Here is a 21,789-nt window from a genome sequence, read left to right as displayed (position 1 = left end):
AATCATAAAAAGAAACAAAGAAATTCTGGAGATGAAAGATGTATTACCTGAAATTTTAAAAAAAATCAATAAATGGTTTAACAGCAGATTTGATAATGAAGAAAAAAAAAGAATCACTGACCTTGAAGACAGGTTAATTGAAATTGTGCAGTTAGAGAAGCAGAAAGAAAAAAAACAGGAACAGAGGACAGGAGAGAGGGTCAGAAAAGATTTTTGAGGAAATAATGGCCAAAATAGTAGTTGATAGCACTCTATAATAAAGCAAAATGGCCACAAACTGACAGAACTACAAACATCTGCACAATAAGGAGTAAAATGAGAGACACTTACATCCAAATGTATTTTTATATTTGGAGTATTATATGGCCTTCTCCAAGAGTAAAATTTAGAGTTCTAGTAGAATATACAATAATAATTTGAATTAACAAATACAACCTATGGATATCAGCAATGTCAAAGAAGAGATGAGGGCTATTTCTGTATATCAAATCTTTATGGAAGAAGAACAAAGGATGTGGAGGTGAAGGGCGGAATTATGTCAACCGAACATTGTGTGTATATCTGAATGTGTGTTTTTGTATGTGTTTATTACTTACTTTCCCAGCTGACAAAGAATGCAATGTCAATTTGAATAAGAGAAGATAATCAGCATTGTCCAAGTCACAACATAGAGAAACACTGACTTAGGTTTCAACATGAGCCCCACATATTATAATTTCTGAAAGTCAGAATTTTATAAGAATTTTCCAAAGGAAGAAGACACAATTTTGGTAAATATGTCAAGAAACACAAATTTAAGCTAAGGACTGTCCTAGAAGCACAACCCCTTCATGACAGGAGGAAAGAGACTGAATGAAAAAGTGTTACTGTGTTACTTTTATCATTTCTGCTGATAATAAATAGTCAATAGATACTATACAAGGTTGAAATGTCATTGAAATTACCCAAGAGACTGAAAAAGAAATTTAAAAAAGTCAATATACAATAGCATCAAAAAGAAAAACAAACATACTTAGGAACAAATTTTACCAGAGAGGCGTAAGAGTTGTATACAGAAAATTACAAAACATTACTGAGGGAAAAAAGAATATGTAAATAAATAAACATGTATCTTATTTACATGAATTGGAGTACTTGGTATTGTTAAGATGCTGTATTACCCAAAGTGATATACAAATTCAACACCAAAGTGATATACAAATTCAATACAATCCCTATCAAAATCTTAGTGGTGTTTTCATAGAAATGGAAAAACCTATCCTAAAATTAATACGGAATTTAAAGTGACTTCAAATAATCAAGACAATCTTGAAAAAGTAGAACAAAGTTTAAAGACTCACAGTTCCCAATTTCAAAATTTACTACCAAGCTACAGAAGTCAAAAGCATGGTAGTGGTATAAGGTTAGGCTCATAGATCTATGGAATAGAATTTAGATTCAAGAAATAAAACCATACATATATATTCAATTGAGTTTCCTCCAGGGTTCCAAGAATATACAATCAGTCTCTTCAACAAATGGTCTTAGGAAAACTAAATATCTACATGCAAAAGAATGACATTGGAAATTTATCTTGAAACATACTAAGTTAACGCAAAATGGATGAAAAAGTTAAATTTAAGGACTGACACTGCAAAACTCTTAGAAGAAAACATAAGGGCAAATATTCATGACCTTTGATTTGACAATGGTCTCTTAAACATGACATCAAAGGTACATATAGCAAAATAAAACATTGATAAATTAGACTTCATTAAAATTGAAATCTCTTGTGTATCAAAGGACATTATTAAGAGACCAAAAAACCAATCCAGAAATAGGAAAAGAAAATCCACATATATGATAACAGTTTGATATCCAAAATGTATAAACAATGCTGACAACTCAACAAAATTTAAAACAACCCAGTTTAAAAATGGGCCAAGGTCTTGAATAGACATTTCTCCAGATATACAAATGGCAACTAAGGCACATTAAAAGATGATGGAAATCATTAATCATTAGAGAAATATAAATAAATATATGAAATACCAGTTAAAACACTTTAAAGTGGCTATTATTCAAAAACAGGAAATAACTAGAGTAGACAATGATGTGAGGAAAAAGGAACCCTCATAATTTATGGTTGGGAATGTAAAATGATGCAGCTGCTCAGAAAGCATTTTAGTAGTTTTTTAAAAATTTAAATATAAAATTAACATATGACCCAGAAATACTACTCTCAGCTATATACCCAAAAGAATGGAAAGCAGAGGCATAAACATATATTTGTACACCAATGTTCAAAGCAACGTGCCATCAAGAATAAACTGAAACCCAAATTGGCAACACACTTTTACTGAACACCTTGCCCAAGGAACAATATCACCTCCCACTTGTGTTCCTGTGATCTGACATTTCGAGCTGTCCCCAGTGTTCTGCATTTCTAAAAATCATCTTCTCTGAATCACAGATCTCCCAAACTCCATGAAATCTGCAGAGGTAATCCGCATCTGTTTAAAATTGTTCAGAGACGTCACAACACATGTACTGATCCACTCAGAGAAACATGTGTCAGAAGCTGTGATCTCAGTAGGGGTCCCTCTGGAGGCCAGCTGTTTCAGTTCTTTCATGAGTCTTTCCTCAAGCCCAGGGAAGAGAGAGGTGCACTAAGGCAGCAAAAGTTTTGCAAAAAGATTCTTCTGGATGTCACTATCACACTTCATGACATTGCTGGAGACCATTTTTGATAGTCCTGGGTTGTGGATGCCCAGCTGGTCAGGCGCAAAAAATCCTCAGGTATCTGGAACAGCTGGTCCCAAATGTGGATGACATTCCTATCTGGTAGTTTGTATTCTCTCAGGACCTCCTATGGCCTCTTACACAGTTCTTTCTCTAGTTCCAAGGCCACATGGCACAGCATCTCTTTTATGTCCACTAAGGCCTTGTTGAGTATGCATGGGAATTTATTCCTACTAGCCAGGAGGAGTCGGGTGAAGTGCTCTGTGATGTCCTTCCCTGCCACATAGAACTTGTTGACAGCATGAGGCAGGGAGTAACCCTTGAAGATGGGGACAGTGCACCCATCCCCACTGTTCACCACTAAGCCTGTGACAGAGGCAGAGGCATAGAATGCTATGACCGCATGGATAGGTAAAAGGCAGGCACGTTGAAGGTCTCAAATATAACTTCTGCTCTCTTCTCTAGAGTCTCCCTTGAGTTCAACAAGGGCTCAGTCATAAGTATAGGTTGTTGACAGGGTTTTACTCCCAGCTCCCACTGAAAAAGATACTTCCAGGGTTTCTCCATGTCATTCCATTCCATTACCAGTCCACACTCAATGGGGTAGTGCAAATGCAAGGCCTCATATCTGCACAAACCTTCTTCCCTATAAAGTACTCTTTCTGATTGTCTCCTGTCAAAGAGATTTTAAATTTAGGATACCATACAAGAGAGCTGATGACATGATGGGGTCCAATCTCTCCAGACAGGTCTGCTTTAGAGAATCCCAATCCACTGTTAAAAATTACAGCTGGAGTATGTAATGCACATGGGTTAAACAAGTCAGCAGCATGCTCTTCCAAACCTCAACAAAATAAACAAAGAACACTTAGTGACTTTGTGAGACAAAAGGCACCTCTGGAAGTTTAACAGCCACAGAATTCCAAAGATCTCAGGTTGTCACTCAGGTGAAGCTAACAGGCTGTTGCCAATCCTAAACCTATGAATCTTGTCCCCTTTCAGGTATCCCAGGGCTTGCTGAGGCAATTTCAGTGATGACCGCTGCCCTGTGTAATAATCTAGCTAAGGCAACAATTGTCCTCAGAGAGCATCAGAGGGTATTTAAGCCTGTCTCTGAGTCACAAGCACTCCCTGCTTGGTAAGGGATGAAGCAGAAGGCAAACCATACCTATGAACAGCTTTGATAAGTCTGTGAACATAAAACAGAGACCTAGCTTTAATATAAATGAAGTTTCCAAGCCATGGACTTGGCCCAGAGAATTGGTTTCTCTGCTCCATTTAGTCACTGTTTGTGGAAAGATTAAAATACCCTTCCCCTTGGCAGGGGAGAAACTAAGCACCAGATGTAGGTCTAGGTCTCACTGGGGATACCTGCAACTCAGTTCCAGCAGGCACCAAGAACATTTGTCTTTTTCTCCATCCTTACAATTATTTTCTAAACAACATTATTGAGATAAATTTCACATCCCATACAATTCACCCATTTAAAATACATATTACAATATTTAGCATATTCACTGATACACACAAACATCACAAATATCAATTTAGACTATTTTCACCACCTCAGACAGAATCTCATAGCCTTGGCCAACACCCTGTATTCAAACCATTCCCCCCTTCCAAGCCCTAAGCAACCACTAATATATTTTCTGTCTTTATGGATTCACCACTTTTGCATATTTCTCATAAATGGAAACATAAAATATATGGTCTTTTGTGCCTGGTTTCATTTACTTTACATATTGTTTTCAAGGTTCATCCATTGTTTGGATATAGCACATTTTGTTTATCCATTTGTTCAGCTGATAGGCATTTGGATTTTTCACACCTTGTGATTAATTAATATGCTGCTAGAAACACTCTTGAACATGTTTTTACAAAGACATATTTTCGTTTCCTTTGCTTATATACCTAGAAATGAGAAAGCTGAGTCACATGGTAACACCATGTTTAATCGATTCAGGAACTCTCAGTCTGTTTTCTAAAATATCAGGCATTTTACATTCCAACCAGCAGTATATGAGAGTTACTAATTTTTCACATCCTTGCCAACACTAATTAGTATCTGACTTTTTATTTCTAGGCATCATAGCAGGTGTGACGTGGCATCTCGTTGTTTGCATTTCTATTTCCTTGCTAGCTAATGATGTGGAACATCTTTTCATATGCTTATTGGCCACTACTATATTTTCTTTGGAGAAATATCTATTCAGTTGCTTGGTCCATTTTAAAATAAGTTTACATTTTTTATTATTAAGTAGTGACAGTTCTTTACAGATGCTAGATACAAGTACCTAATTAGATATATGATATTCAAATATTTCCCCATTCTGTGGGTTGTCTTTTCACTTTCTTGTTACTAGCACTTGAAGCACACACGTTTGTACGTTTGATCAATTAGAATTTTATCTATTTTATCTTTTGTTGCTAGTGCTATTTGTATCATATCTAAGAATCTATTGCCAAATCTGAGTTCATGAAGATTTACCCCTATGTTTTCTTGTAAGAGTTTTACAATTTTAAATCATAAAGTTAGGTCTTAATTTATACTTTAATTTTTCTGTATGGTGTGAGGTAAACATACAACTTTGTTATTTTGCAGGTGGCTATCCTGAATACAATAATATATCCCGAATATAATAACATATAAATTCCAATACAAGTGGAATTTATTCCAGTGCATGGTTGGTTCAAAGTCAGTAAATTAATCAATGTAATACATCATATTAATAGAATAAAAGACAAAAATTGCATAATGATCTGAATAGACAGCAAAAAAGCATTTGTCAAAATCCAATGTCCTTCAGGATAGAAACACTCAAAAACGAGTAAGAGAAATGAACTTCCTCAACCTCATAAAGGGATAAAGGGCATCTATAAAAAATCCGCAACTAGCAATGCACTTAATAGTGACAGACTGATTCTTTACCACATAACAGGAATAGAATTAGATGTCCATTCTTACTCTTCTTATTCAATATTGTACTGCACATTGAACGAGGGCTATTAGTCAAGCTAATAAACCAAACGATAACCAGACTGGAAAGGAAAAAGTGAAATTACACGTATTTGCAGATAATATTGTCTGGCATATAGAAAATCCAAAGGATTCCATCAAAAAAAATCAGGAATGTTGTAGAATAAAAACATCAAAAATCACAGGGCCTAACCTCAGAAATCTCTTGTGCTTTACTTAAAAAGTGCTTTACAGAGGATATATCTTTGTTGCTTCACCAAAAGTACATTTTTAAGTCAGAGATGTTTTGAGCAGATGGTTTCAAATCACATTGCATAGGTAGCAGCCTACTCCTTCTATATATAAAGCTGGCTCACCTTGATACTTTTTCTTATTGTCTTAAAAAACATCATGTATACCCACATCTTCTTAAGCTAAACATCTGTTGCTGGGCATTTGTCTTGTGTCCGTGTCTTGGCTATTGTAAATAGTGCTGCTGTGAATACTGGGGTGCATGCATCTTTTCGAATTAGAGTTTTGGGTTTTTTTGCTGGATATATATTCAGAAGTGGAATTACTGGATCATATGGTAGTACTGTTTTTATTTTTTTAAGGAAACTAACACAATATTGTAAATAACTATACTTCAACAATTAAAAAATCATAAAATTTACTCTCATAACTATTTTAAGTGTACAGCTCAACAGTGTTAAGCATGTTTACATTGTTGTGAAAAGGATCTCAACAATTTTTTCATGTTGTAGACCTAAAACTCTATAGTCATGAAACAACCCCCCTTGCCACCTTCCTCTAGCCCCTGAAAATTGCCATTCTACTTTCTTTACCTATGGATTTGTCCACTTTAGCTACCTCATATAAGTGGAAAAACACATTCGTCCTTTTGTGACTGGCTTATTTTATTTAGCATTAAATCCGCAAGGATAACCCATCTTATAACATTTTTCAAAATTGTTTTGACTATTTGTGGTCCCTTGAGATTCTAGATGAGTTTTAGAATGATTTTTTTATATTTTTGCAAAGAAATGGCATTGGGATATTGGTAGGAATTACATTGAATCTGTAGATTGTTTGGGGCAGTATGGATGTCTTCATTTTAAGTATTTCAACCCATGAATATCAGATGACATTTTGTGCTTTGTTTAATTTCTTTCAGCAATCATTTGCAGTTTTTGATAAGCTTTATTGCTATGTATTTCATTCTTTTTGATGACTTTGTAAATGGAATTGTTTTCTTAATTTCCCTTTCCAATTACTCTTTGTTAGTATATAGAAATGTAACTGACTTTTGTGTGTTAATTTTGTATACTGCAACTTTGCTGAAATATTTTATTAATTATAATAGGGATTTTTTGGAATATTTAAGGTTTTGTACTTAAAAGATCACGTTATCTGTGAAAAGGGATGACTTCTTCCTTTCAAATTTTGATACCTTTTATTTCTCTTTCTTCCCTTATTCTTGCTAAGACTTCCGTTACAACATTAAGTAGAACAGGAGGCATTCTCGTCTTGTTCTGATCTTAGAGAAAAGATTTCAGCTTTTCACCATTGAGTATGATATTAACTGTGAGCTATTCATATATGCACTTTAGTATGTTGAGGTAATTTTCATCTATTCTTAATTTGTTGAGTGTTTTATCAGAAAAGGGTATTGAATATTATCAAATATTTTTTCTGTATCAATTGAGATGATGATGTGTATTTTGGGCCTTCATTCTGTTAATATAGTATATTCCCATGGGTTAATTTTCATATGTTGAACCATCCTTGCATTTCAGTAACAAATCCCATTTTTCCATGGTATATAATCCTTTTAATGTGCTGTTGAATTCAGTTTGCCAGTATTTTGTTGAAGATTTTTGCATCAATATTTATCATGGATATTGGTCTCTAGTTTTCATGCAGTCTTTGTCTGGCTTTGGTATCAGAATAATGCTGGCCTCATAGAGTAAGCTTAGAAGCATCCCACCTTCTCGATTATTTAGAGTTTCAAGAGTATTTGTGTTATTTTTTTTTCTTTAAATATATGGTAGAATTCTCCAGTAAAGTGACCTGGTCCCAGACTTCTCATTGTTGGGAGGTTTTTAAAATTTCTGATTCAATCTCCTTACTCATAATCAGTCTGTTCATACTTTCTGTTTCTTCATGATTCTGTCTTGGTAGGTTGTTTCTTGGAACATCAATTTCTTTTAGATTATCCAATTTGCTGGTATTCAGTTGTTCATGGTATTCTCTAATAATCCTTGTTATTTCTGGTAACAGTTTTAATCTCTCCACTTTCATTTCTGATTTTACTTATTTGAGTCATCTGTCCTTTTTATTAGTTACTCTAGCTTAAAGCATTGCCAGTTTCCTTGATTTTTTTCCCAAACATTAGCTCTTAGTTTCATTCATTTTTTTCTATTGTTTTGTTCTAAATTCTATTTAATTTATCTCTTCTCTAATCATTATTATATCCTTCTTTCTGTTAGCGTTGAGTTTAGTTGGTTCTTATTCTGGTTTCTGAGGTGTAAAGTGTGTTGTTGATTTCTTTAATATATGCATTTACAGCTATAAATATCCCTCTTGGGACCACTTTCAATGCATTTCATAAATTTTGTTATGTTTTGTTTAAGTTTTAATTTGTCTCAGGGCATTTTCTAATTTCCCTTGTAATTTCTTTAACACATTAGTTGTTTAAGAGTGTGTTGCTTATTTTCCACATATTTTTGTATTTTCCCATTTTCTGCTATTGATTTTCTTTCCATCCTTTGTGATCAGAAAAGATACTTTCCATAATTTCAATCTTTAAAAAATCAAGAATTTTGTGGCCTAACATGTTTATCCTGGGTAATGTTCCATGTGCATCTAAAGAGAATTTATATTCTGCTACTGTTGGGTATTCTGTATAGCTGGTAGGTCTATTTGGTCTATAGTGTTATGCAGGTTTTCTGTTTCTTTATATTCTGTCTGGTTATCCTCGTTATAAATGAAAGTGGGATATGGCAGTCTCCTACTAAAATTGTATTGCAACCTAGTTTTCCCTTTATATCTGTCAATGTTTGCTTCATATATTTTGGTCTTCTGATGTTGAGTACATATATATTTATAATGTTATATCTTCTTGGTGAATTAAAACGTTTATTATTATATAATGTCTTTCTTTGTCTTATGTTACAGTTTTTAATCTTAAAGTCTATTTTGTCTAAGATTAATTTAGCCAGTCAGTCCTGCTCCCCCTTGGTTACTATTTACATGGAATATTGTTTTCCATCCTTTAACTTTCAGCCTATGTGTGCCTACCAATCTAAAGTGAGTTTTTCCCTTATAGATCATTACAGAGTATTGAGTAGAGAATCTAAAAAAGAAGAGTGGATATATGTATATGTATAACTGATTCACTTTGCTGTGTACCTGAAACTAACACAACATTGTAAATCAACTATACTCCAATAAAAACTTAAAAAAAAGTTTTTAATAGACAGCATATAGTTGGACACTACTTTTTAAAAAAATCCATTTGACCAATATATATCATTTGATTTAGGAGTTTAATTCATTTAACCTAAAGTAGTTAGTAGTAAGGACTCACTATTACCATTTTATTAATTGTTTTATATATGTTTGGGGACTTTCTCTCCTTTCTTCTCTTACTGCCTTCTTTTGTGTGTCATTGAATTTTTTGTGGTGACATCCACTATTCCAAATATTCTACAGATGTGTTTTGTGCTCACCATTGCAATTACATAAACAACTTAAAGTTATAATATTCTATTTGTACTGATAACACCTTAATTTCAATCACATACTAAAACTCTAGTCATATATAGCTCTACTTCCACACTTTATGCTATCAATGTTGCAAATTGCATCTTTATATTATATATCCATTAAGATATAATATATTGCCATTTAAATTCTATACGTGCATTAAAAGTAAATTTTTGTACAATGCATTACTATAGATTACTGTATTCATCCATGTGTTTACTTTCCTGGAAAACTTTATACTTTCATGTGGCTTCATGTTACTGTCTAGGGTCCTTTCTTTCTACCTTGAAGGACTCCCTTTAGCATTTCTTACACAGAGGAACTACTGGTAATAAATTTCTTCCCTTATCTTTTGTTTATCTGGAGAAGTTAATTTCTCTTTCATTTGGAAGTCAGTTTTGACAAATACAGTATTCTTGATTGACAGTTCTTTTTTTTTCCTTTTGGCCCTTGAATATATTATCCCATTTCCTTCCAGTCTACAAAGTTTTCTGCTGATAAATCTGCCTATAACCTTATGGAAGATCCCTTGTGTATGTCCAGTCATTTTTCACTTGCTGAATTCAGGATTCTGCCTTTGTCTTTGACTTTTCACAGGTGGTTTATAATATGTCTCAGTGTCGTTCCCTTTGGAATAATCCTAGTTGGAGTTCTTTGAGCTTCTTGAATTTTTTGTTACATTTTCTTTCTCTGATTAGGGAATTTTTCAGCCATTATTTTTACCAATGAGCTCTTTGCCCCTTTCTCTGTCTCTTCTTCTACTGGGAATTCCATAATGCATATGATTCTCTTGTTGTTGCATAAAGGAGTTTTCTTAGTCTTTCTTCACTTCTCTTCTCTTTTTCCTTCCCTGACTTGATTTCAGATGTCCTGTCTTCAAGTTCATTGATTCTTTCTTCTGCCTAATCAAGCTGCTGTTGAATCACTCTAATAAATTTTCAGTCCTATTGTTGTAAATTTTAACTCCAAAATTTGTTTGGTTCTTTTTCATAGTTTCTATGTCTTCGTTCATATTTCTCATTTTGCTCAAACATCATTTTTCTGATTTTATTTATTTACCTGTGTTCTCTTCTACCTCAGTGAGTTTCTTTGTGATAGCTATTTTAAATTATTATTCATGCTGTTTACAGATGTGCATTTCTTTAGAATCAGTTTCTGGAGTATTATTTTGTTCTGCTGAATGGGTCATGTTTACCTGTTTCTTTGTATGTCTTGTGATTTTATTGTGGTTGTAGACTTAGGAATCTGAAAAATAACCACCCCTTCCAGCGTTTGCAGACTGGCTTCATGCAAGGGAAGACTTTCACTTATCAACCCATCTAGTGGTTCTAGGCCCTCTCAAACCATTTCTCAGAATGCATCTTCTCTGGGCTTGTGTGTGCTTTGAGTCATTTCAAAGTCCTAAGAGCTTATTCCTGTTTCTTCCCAGAAGCCCATAATCTCTTGTTCGCCTTGGCATCTGCCTGCAGAACTGCAGCTCTAATATGTCATAACTATTGTGTCTGTTTTCAGTGGATTCCAAAAGATGTACCAGTCCTGTCAGTGCTCTGAGTCAGGTGAAACAGACACCAATCACTCAGTGTCTACAGACTAGCTAGAACTTTTGCACTCAGTCCACTCATTTCAATCCTGACAGAGGATCCTTGGTTTGGGAAGTTTCCTCCAGATTATGCCATGCTAGGTCAAATAGGAAAAGGGGCATGATGGGCATGCCAAATGCCATGAACTTTCCTACCAATTTCACTGAAATCCCTTTTCGGTTTTGCTTTCATCAGGGTGCTGTAAATTCTGAGCTGGTTTCTACAGTTCTCACAATGGTATTATGGTCCATATATTGTTGTTAACTCAGTGTCTTTGTAGGAGATTGAGGACCTTAAGCTTCCTAAGCTGCCTCTTGTTAATGACACTATCACCTAGACTCTTGAACAACATCCAGTTATCAACTTACTTATCTTAGATATTGTTCCTTTATCAATTATTTATATAAATTATACCCCAAGCAGCAAATAGCTCTTTACCTAATTACTGAACTGGCTTACTCAGAGACTACTGTATTATACTGCTAGGGCTGCCATAAGAAAATACAACAGACTGGGTGGCTTAAATAGCAAAAATTATCTTTTTCACAGTTCTGGAGGCTAGAAATCCATGATCAAGGTATAAATAGTTTTTTTTTTTTTTCTGAGGCCTCTCTCCTTTGCTTTCAGACGTCCACTTTCTCAATGTGTTCTCACTGGTCTTTCTTCTGTGTATGTGCATCCCTCATGTTTCTCTGTGTGTCCAAATTATCTCTTCTTATAAAGTCACCAGCAATATTGGATTAAGGCCTAACCATATGACCTCATTTAATGTTAATTACCTCTTTAAAGGCTCTATCTCCAAGTATGGACTCAATCTGAGGTACTGGGTGTTAGAATTTTAACATGTGAAAGAGGGGGCACAACTCATTGCGTATATTTAATTGATGTTTCTGACTGATCCAAAAAGTTAGAGACTATAATTTTTGTTTAAAAAAATGAGCTAAATACAGAAGATATATTAAGAAATATTTAACAGTAAATTTCTTACTTTATCCTTATTTTTGTTTCTGTAATAAAAAAGAACTTGCTATTGCTTGAAGTTTTCAATTTTCTACTTGCCCTAAATCCTAAATCTAATAAATTTTGAGAATGTAAGGCATGGCTTCATCCTACAAAGTATAAGGACCATTGAATGATCTTTTAAAAAATAAAGTGATTCTACCACTTAAATATATGAATAGAATATGTTGTGGGGTTATTGATACACTGATTACTAATACCTTCTAAAATATTTAATAAATGTATTTTAAGTGCATTCTAGTTCATGTGATTCAATAGTGGAAGATTATTACAGTAAAAATACATCTTCAAGCTAACCCTTGAAAATATCTAAAGAATGTTGAATTTAACAGATTAAATGATAAATACCTCTGTATTCCACTTACTTTCTGCAGGCCTTATAGATCTCTGTGCAGAAAGAGTGGCTAGGGTAATGTGGATATAAAATAAGAAACCAAAGCCTCACTGAGAATTTTTTCACTTGTGAATTTTTCCAAGCAACTGGGTCATTCTATAACAGTAATGCTTTCTTCCCATAAAATAGCTATGTTAAATTGTAAGTACTCTTTGAAGACAACATTTTACTTTTATTGCTTTAAAAAAATGTTCTCTTTTATCATTTTTCTTTGAAGAGACTAGACCAAACTATCACTCAGAATTCTAGAACATGGATAGGGGTGCATTATTTCCTTTTTAAAGATTTAACAGTGAAGCAGAATGTCAGCCATTTATAGATTTTTATTAAGATATTTGGAAATGTAGAATAGCCCACGGAATTCCTGAGTTTACTTCAGTAAGTCAAACATTATAGTTCAATGTTACTATATAGTAACTATATAATTACTAATATATCATTAACTATATATCAATAGTTAGCTAATGTATAGTTAACTATATAGCTTAGCTATATAGTTAACTAATGTTACTATATGTTACTATGTAGTTATTATATTGCTGTAACTAGTCCAACCATACAAGTAGTTCTTCATAGATATTTATTTAATTAGTGCTATAGGTACTTATGTGATTATGTGTGTCTGAGAGAGAAAAATCAAACTGAAAACTAGGGACAGATTACAATCCACAGAGAAGGGTACTATGTGAACAAATAATGATTATATAATAAAATATATATTTAGTATAAATATAGTCAAGTGATGAAAAGATTGAGAATAAAATAATACAGTAAGTTGAAGATTTTTTTTAATTGGGAAGTTTTTGATTACTGATTCAATCTCCTACTTAGTGATAGGTCTGTTTAGATTTTCTATTTCTTCATAGTACAGATATAAATTAATGTTGTTTATTTGAGATATTTCAAATTTTTAAATGCTATTTGAGCTATTTCTTCTTTTTTAATGCAGGAGTTTGCCACTATAAACTTTTCTCTTATTCCCACTTTCACTGATTCCCATAAGTCTGGTTATGCAATTTTCATTTTTGTTTTCCTCAAAATATTTTCTAATTTCCCTTTAAATTTCTTCTTTGACCCATTGGTAGTTCAAGAATGTGTTATTTAATATCCAATTATTTTTAGATTTTGAAGTTTTCCTTTTGTTATTAATTTCTAGTTTTCTTCCATTGTGGTAAAACAAAAACAACCCATCAAAAAACAAACAAAAAACCCCTATAGTTGATATGACACCATTTTCTTAAATATGTTAGAATTGTTTTGTAACCTAATGTGTAGTCTCTCCTGGACAATGTTCTGTGTGTGTTTAAGGCCAATATGTATTCCACTGTTCCAGAGAATGTTCTATGAATTTCGCTTAGGTCAATTTGGTGCATAATGTTGTTCAATCTACTCTTTCCTTATTGGCTTGCTTTCTGGGTGTTCTATCCATTATTAAAATTGAGGTATTGAAGTCTCTTGCTTTTTCTTCATTGCTCTGTATTTTTTTCTTCAGGTCGATCAATGTTTGCCTTATACATTTAGGTAAATATTATGATTTTTAATTATTATATCCTTCTGGTGAATTGACACTTTTATCACTATATGGTGTCCTTTTCTCGCCTCTTAAAAGAGATTTTAAATAAAAATCTATTGCACCTCCAGTAAGTACAGCCACCACTGCTCTCTTTTGTTTAATAGCAAACCAAATTCAGTAGTACATTGAAACTTCCATATACCATGATTCAGTAGGGTTTATCCTTGGGATGCAAGGATGGTTCAACACATACAAATTAATGTAATTAGTTATATCACATTAATAAAATGAAGGATAAAAATCACATAACCATCTGAATAGATGCAGGAAAAACTTTTGACAAAATAAATACCCTTTTATGGTATTTATTTTGTCAAACTCTCAAAATACTAGATATAGCAGGAATTTTTCTCAACATAGGAAAGGCCATACATGAAAATCTCACGGCTAACATCATACTCAATCATGAAAAACTGAACACTTTTCCTCTAATAACAGGAACAAGACATCACTATCTATTATCAGCACTTCTATTCAACATACTACTGAAAGTTCTAGGTAGAGCAATTAGGGAAGAAAAAGAAAAAAAGGGCAGGGCATTCAAATTGGAAAAGAGAAATAAAAGTAACTCTGTCTGCAGGTGACATGATCTTGTATGTATAAAATCATAAAAATGCCACAACTTTAAATACTGGAACTAATAAATTCAGTAAAGTTGGAGGATACAAATCAACATACAAAAATAAGTTCTGTTTCCATACACCAGTAATGAAGCACCAGAAAGGAAATCAATTTACAAAAACGTCCAAAAGAATAAAATACTTAGAATAAACTCAACCAAGGGCATTGAAAGACTTGTACACTAAAATGATACATCATTAAAAGGAATAAAAGAAGACATAAACAACTGCAAAGACTTCTCTGATCATGGATTGGAAGATTTAGTGTTGTTAAAATGTCAATACTTTTCAAGCTAATCTTCAGATTCAATGCAATAACTATCAAAATCCCAAGGCATTTTTCATAAAAAAAGAAAAAAACCTATCCTAAAATTCATATGGAACCACACACACACACACACACACACACAAATAGTCAAAGCAATCTTGAGAAAAAAATAACAAAATTGGAGGCAACACAATTTTTTTTTGTTTTTTGATGTGTACCATTTTTAAAGTCTTTATTGAATTCATTACAATATTGCTTGTGTTTTATGTTTTGGTTTTTTGGCCATGAGGCATTTGGGATCTTACCACCCTGACCAGGGATCAAACCTGCACTCCCTGTATTGGAAGGCAAAGCCTTAACTGTTGGACTGCCAGGGAAGTCCCAGCATCACACTTCTTGATTTCAAAATACATTACAAAGCTACAGTAGTTAAAACAGTAAGACACTGGCTGAAAAAAAAAAAAAAAAAGAGAGAGAGAGAGACATATAGATCAATGAAATAGAATAAAGAGCCAAGAAATAAACTCAGGCATATATGGTTAACTAGTCTTCAACAAGTGTGCCAAGAATGCACAATGGGGAAAGGATAGTCTCTTCAATAAATGGTGTTGGGAAATCTGAACTCTTATCTTACACCACAAACAAAAATCAAATCAAATTCAATTCAAGACTTAAATATAAGACTTGAAACTATAAAACTACTGGAGAAAACATGGAAGAAACTTAATGACACTTATAAAGCATTGATGTCATGAGCAATGACTTCTTAGATATGACATTAAAAGCAGAATAAACAAAAGCAAAAATAGACACATGGGACTATATAAAATTAAAAGCACCTGCACAGCAAACAATCAATATGGTGAAAAGGCAATCTATGGGATGGAAGAAAATATATGCAAAGCATATCATTGATAAGAGCTTAAAATCCAAAATATATAAAGTGCTCAACTTAACATAAAAAAACCCCCACAAATAACCCAATTAAAAGTGGGCAAGGACCTGAATAGATATTTCTCCAAAGAAGACATAAATTATTGACAAATATATGAAAAGATGCTCAATATCACTAATCATCAGCAAAATTCAAATTAAAACCAAAGTGAGACATCACCTCAAACCTGTTTGGGTAGCTTTTTACTATTTTATATGTATGTGTGCTGGCCAGGATGAGGAGGATTTGGAACCCTTGTACACTGTTAGAAGGAATGTAAAATGGTGCTGGTACTATGGAAAACAGTTCCTTAAAAAAATAAAAATTGAACTACCATATATGATTCAGCAATCCCACTTCTGGATGTATAAAGAAAATAATTGAAATCAGGATCTCAAAGAGACATATTTCATTGTGACATTATTCGCAATGGCCAAGATATAGAAACAACCCAAATGTCCATAGACAGATGAAAGGATAAAGAAAATGTGGTATGTTCACACAATGGAATCTTATTCTGCTTTAAAAAAAATGGGAAATTATACCATATATGACAATATGGATGAACCTAGAGGACATTATGCTAAATGAAATAAGCCAGTCCCAAAGACCAAATACTGCATGATTCTACTTATAGGAGGTATCTGAAATATACAAACTCATAGAAATAAAGAGTGGGATGATAATTGCCAGGGGCTGGACATGAGGGAAAAGGGGAATTTTTCACTTAAAAATTGTGAAGAACATAAATCACATGAAAAGTGTTCTTTCAAAAGAAAAAAATACAGAAAATCGGAGGCCTCTGACTGCTTAACTGCTAAAGTCTGACTTTTTAACATATGTTAATCATCAATCATAGATAAAATTTTGGTAAATTGGAGATTTGGGATACTAATCTAGTACAAAGAAATTTCACCTCTCACTGTGTTTAGTGTAAATATTCTTAAATACTATTAATTACAGACCATGGATTTATTCTCACAGTAGCTTCCTTATTTTTTTCTCCTTAGAATTTTATGGTGAATTACTATTTAATCTGTAAAGTATAGTATGCAGGAGGTATGATATCTGAAAACTACCAAACTGACTGCTTCAAATAAATGTGCTTTACTGTGTGATGAAAAGTACAATGACAACACAATGTCTGAGGTATGAGCCCAGTGTTCACTGTTATTTTAATAGGAAACAAAAAAATATTGTTTACTCATAATAAAATTAAAAGAAAGATGGTAATAATTCTGTTAACATGATCCATGTAGATAGATCATCTGGATATTTCAGAGCCCAAAATGAGGAGCAATTTTTAAATTAAAATTGCCTTATTTGATTCTGTGTAATTTTAATTAGCAAAACAGTTTACAAGTCTATCCTTTAATGTTTAACGCACAGCCCTGATCCTAGATACCTACTTTTACATGTTACTGAAATAACAGAATATTTTGCTTTGGAGTAAAAGGCAAAATAGTAGCTTGAGTAGAAAAATTATATCATCAATCCTAGTCATTGGTATACTTTTCTTGTCAACTGTGGTTTTCTCTTTGGACTAAGTTGCTTAGATTTTTGAAGCTAATATATTTCAAAACTAAATTTTCATTTAATAACTATGAATTTGCTAAGCATATAACAAATGTATATTTTTGCCTTTGAAGAAATGACAGTCTCTCTCAATATTTTATCATAATGACAACTTTCCAGTGCTTAAGCTGGAACACTTTTATTTTTCACAATAGTTGCAGATCAGTCTATGAGGTTACATATTTTATGCTGATTTTTTAAACTTTTAATTTTATATTGGAGTATAGCTGTTTAAGAATGTTGTGATAGTTTCAGATGTACAGAAAAGTGACTCAGCCATACATATACATGTATCCATTCTCCCCCAAACTCCCCTCCCATCCAGGCTGCCACAAAACATTGAACAGAGTTCCCTGTGCTATGAAGTAGATCCTCGTTGGTTATCCTTTTTTGTTGTTGTTGTTCAAATTTTCTTGGTGTAATTCAATTTTTTTAACAATTATAAATCACATTATCAGAGTTTCTCACACACATAAAAAATGAAATAAGATTAATTTTTGCTAGTCAATTTCTACCTATTCATCTGAGAACTAATATATTGTTGACAAACTTTTTCTGAGAAGACAGTGTTTTCATTAATGTACTTTGTAATATTTCTCCCATTCATTTCCTTTCTCTCTGTCCATTTTGTATATAGCAGTGTGTACATATCTATCCCAAACTCTCTAACTGTCCCTTCCCCCCACCCTTCCACCCTTGTAACCATACCTTCATTCTCTAAGGATTCTGCATATAAGCGATATATGATATTTCTGTTCCTCTGACTTACTTCACTCAGTATTACAAACTCTAGGTCTATTCATATTGCTGCAAATGGCACTATTTCACTCTTTTTAATGGCTGAGTAATATTCTGTTGTATGTATGTACCACATCTTCTTTATCCATTCCTCTGTCAATGGCCATTTAGGTTGCTTACATGTCTCAGCTATTGTAGACAGGTCTGCAATGAAAATGGGCGCATGTATCCTTTTGGACTATGTTTTTCTCCAGATATCTTTTCATGTGCCTCTTGGCCATCTGTATGTCTTCTTTGGAGAAATTTTTATTTAGGTCTTCTGCCCATTTTTTGAATGGGTTGTATATTAAGCTTCATGAACTATTTGTAAATTTTGGAGACTATCCCTTGTCAGTCACATCATTTGCAAATATTTCCTATCAATCTGTGGCTTGTCTTTTTGTTTTGTTTATGGTTTCCTTTGCTGTGCAAAAGCTTTTGAGTTTATTTAGGTCCAACTTATTTTTGTTTTTGTTTTGTTTTGTTACTCTGAAAGATAGATCGAAAAAGATATTGCTGTGATTTACATCAGAGAGTGTTCTGCCTATGTTTTCCTCTAGGGGTTTTATAGCATCCAGTCTCAAATTTATGTCTTTAATCAATTTTGAGTTTATTTTTGTGTATGGTGTTAAAAGAATGATCTAATTTCATTTTTTTTACATGTAGCTGTCCAGTTTTCCTAGCACCATTTGTTGAAGAGACTGTCTTTCGACCATTGTATAGTCTTGCCTCCTTTGTCTAATTGACCATAGATGTATGAGGTTATCTCTGCGATTTCAGTCCTGCTCCATTGATTTATATTTCCATTTTTGTGCCAGTATCATACTATGGCTTTGTAGTATAGTCTGAAATCAGGGATCCTGATTCCTCCATCTCCATTTTTCTCTCTCAGGATTACTTTGGCTATTTTGGGTCTTTTGTGTTTCCATACAAATTGTAAGACTTTTTTGTTCTAGTTCTGTGGAAAATGCCATTGGTGGGCTTCCTACATGGTGCAATGGTTGAGAATCCGCCTGCCAATGCAGAGGACACGGGTTCGATCCCTGCTCCAGGAAGATCTCACATGCCGTGGAGCAACTAAGCCCGTGTGCCATAACTATTGAGCCTGTGCTTTAGAGCCTGTGAGCCACAACTATTGAGCCCATGTGCTGCAACTACTGAAGCCCACTTGCCTAGAGCCCGTGCTCCTCAATAAGAGAAGCCACGGCAATGAGGAGCCCGTACACTGCAACAAAGAGTAGCCTCCACTCACCACAACTAAAAAGAAAGCCCAAGCACAGCAAAAAAGACCCAATACAGCCAATAAAATAAATAAATAAATAAATTTATTTTAAAAAAATGCCATTGGTAATTTGATAGGGATTGCACTGAACCTGCAGATTGCCTTGGGTAGTACAGTCATTTTGACAATATTGATTCTTCCAACCCAAGTACATTGTATATATCTTTCCATCTGTTTGTGTCGTCTTTGACTTTTTTCATCAGCATCTTACAGTTTTCAGAGTACAGTTGCTTTGTCTCCTTAGGTATGTTTATTCCTAGGTATTTTATTCTTTTTAAAGCAATGGTAAATGGAATTGTTTCTTGAATTTCTCTTTCTGATCTTTCGTTGTTAGTGTATAGTAATGCAACAGCTGTGTATTAATTTTGTAACCTACAACTTTACCAAATTCATTGATGAACTGGTAGTAGTTTTCTGGTAGCATCTTTAGGATTTTCTATGTATAGTATCATGTTATCTCCAAATAGTGACAGTTTAACTTCTTCTTTTCCAATGTGGATTCCTTTTATTTCTTTTTCTTCTCTGGTTGCCATAGCTAGGACCTTCAATACTATGTTGAATAAAAGTGACGAGAGTGGACATTCTTGTCTTGCTCCTGATCTTAGAAGAAATGCTTTCAGCTTTTCAACACTGAGTGTCATATATGGCCTTTATTATGTTGAGCTATGTTCTCTCTATGCCCACTTTCTGGAGAGTTTTTATCATAAGTGTGGGTCATATGGTTTTTATTCTTCAATTTGTTGATGTGCTGTATCACACCAATTGATTTGTCAATAGTGAAACATCCTTGGATCTCTGGGATAAATCCCACTTGATCGTGGTATATGATCCTTTTAATGTATTGTTGGATTCAAATTGCTATTATTTTGTTGAGGATTTTTACATCTATGTTCATCAGTGACTTTGGCCTATAATTTTCATTTTTTTGTGGTATATTTGTCAGGTTTTGTTATCAAAGTGATTGTTGCCTCATAGAATGATTTTGGGAGTTTTCCTTCCTCTGCAATTTTTTGGGAAAGTTTCAGAAGTATAGGTGTTAGCTCTTCTCTAAATCTTTGATAGAACTCACCTGTGGAGCCAACAGATCCTGGACTTTTGTTTGTTAGGAGTTTTAAATCACAGTTTCAATTTCAGTGCTTGTGATTTGTCTGTTTATATTTTCTATTTCTTCCTGGTTCAGTCTTGGTAGACTGTATCTTTCTAAGAATTTGTCCATATCTTCCAGGATGTCCATTTTATTTGCATACAGCTGCTTGTAGTAGTCTCTTATGATCCTTTGCATTTCTGTAGTGTCAATTGTAATTTCTCCTTTTTCATTTATAATTTTATTGATTTAAATCCTCTGCCTTTTTTCTTGATGAGTCTGGCTAAAAGTTTATCAATTATGTTTATCTTTAGAAATAACCAACTTTTAGTTTCATTGATCTTTGCTATTGTTTTCTTTGTCTCTATTTCTGCTCTGAACTTTATGATTTCTTTCCTTCTACTAACTTTAGATTTTGTTTATTCTTCTTTTTCTAGTTGCTTTAGGTTTGAGATTTTTTTATTTGAGATTTTTCGTTTTTTCCTGAGGTAAGATTGTATTGCTATAAATTTCTCTCTTAGAACTGCTTTTGCTTCTTCCCACAGGTTTTAGATTGTTGTGCTTTCATTTTCATTTGTCTCCAGATATTTTTTGATTTCTTTGATTTCTTCACTGATCTCTAGGTTGTTTAGTAGCATATTGTTTAGCCTCCATGTGTTTGTGTTTATTATAGCTTTTGTCTTGTAGTTTATTTCTAATCTCATAGCATTGTGATTGGAAAAGATGCTTAATATAACTTCAAGTTTCTTAAATTTCCTGAGGCTCAGTTTGTGGTCTAGCATGTGGTCAATCCTGGAGAATGTTCTGTGTGCACTTGATAAGAATGTGTACTCTACTGCTTTTGGATGGAATGCTGTATAAATATCAATTAAGTCCATATGCTCTAATGTGCCTCTTAAGGACTGTGTTTCCTTGATTTTCTGTCTGGATGAACTGTCCATTGATGAAAGTGGAGTGTTAAAGTCCCCAACTATTATTGTCTTACTGTCAATTTCACCCTTTATAGCTGTTAGTATTTGCCTTATATATTGAGGTGCTCCTATGTTGAATGCATATATATTTTCAATTCTTATACTTGTATTGACCCCTTGATCATTATGTTGTGTCTTTATTTGTCTCTTATAACAGTCTTTATTTTAAAGTCTATTTGTCTGATGCTAGTATTGCTACTCCAGCTTTCTTTTGATTTTTATTTGCATGGAATATCTTTTTGTATCCCCTCACTTTCAGTCTG

General features: G+C 33.4%; 1 pseudogene; it reads right to left on the bottom strand.

Annotated features, from left to right (window-relative positions):
- Nucleotides 1-2,432: 2,432 nt before the first annotated feature.
- LOC130841390 (actin-related protein T2-like) lies at nt 2,433-7,981 on the bottom strand (annotated as a pseudogene).
- Nucleotides 7,982-21,789: the final 13,808 nt, after the last annotated feature.

This window comes from Hippopotamus amphibius, chromosome X (genome assembly GCF_030028045.1).
Source record: "Hippopotamus amphibius kiboko isolate mHipAmp2 chromosome X, mHipAmp2.hap2, whole genome shotgun sequence".
In the NCBI taxonomy this organism is placed as follows: domain Eukaryota; kingdom Metazoa; phylum Chordata; class Mammalia; order Artiodactyla; family Hippopotamidae; genus Hippopotamus; species Hippopotamus amphibius.
Note: the sequence above shows the minus strand (reverse complement) of the source record. Positions and strands in the feature narration are given on the sequence as shown.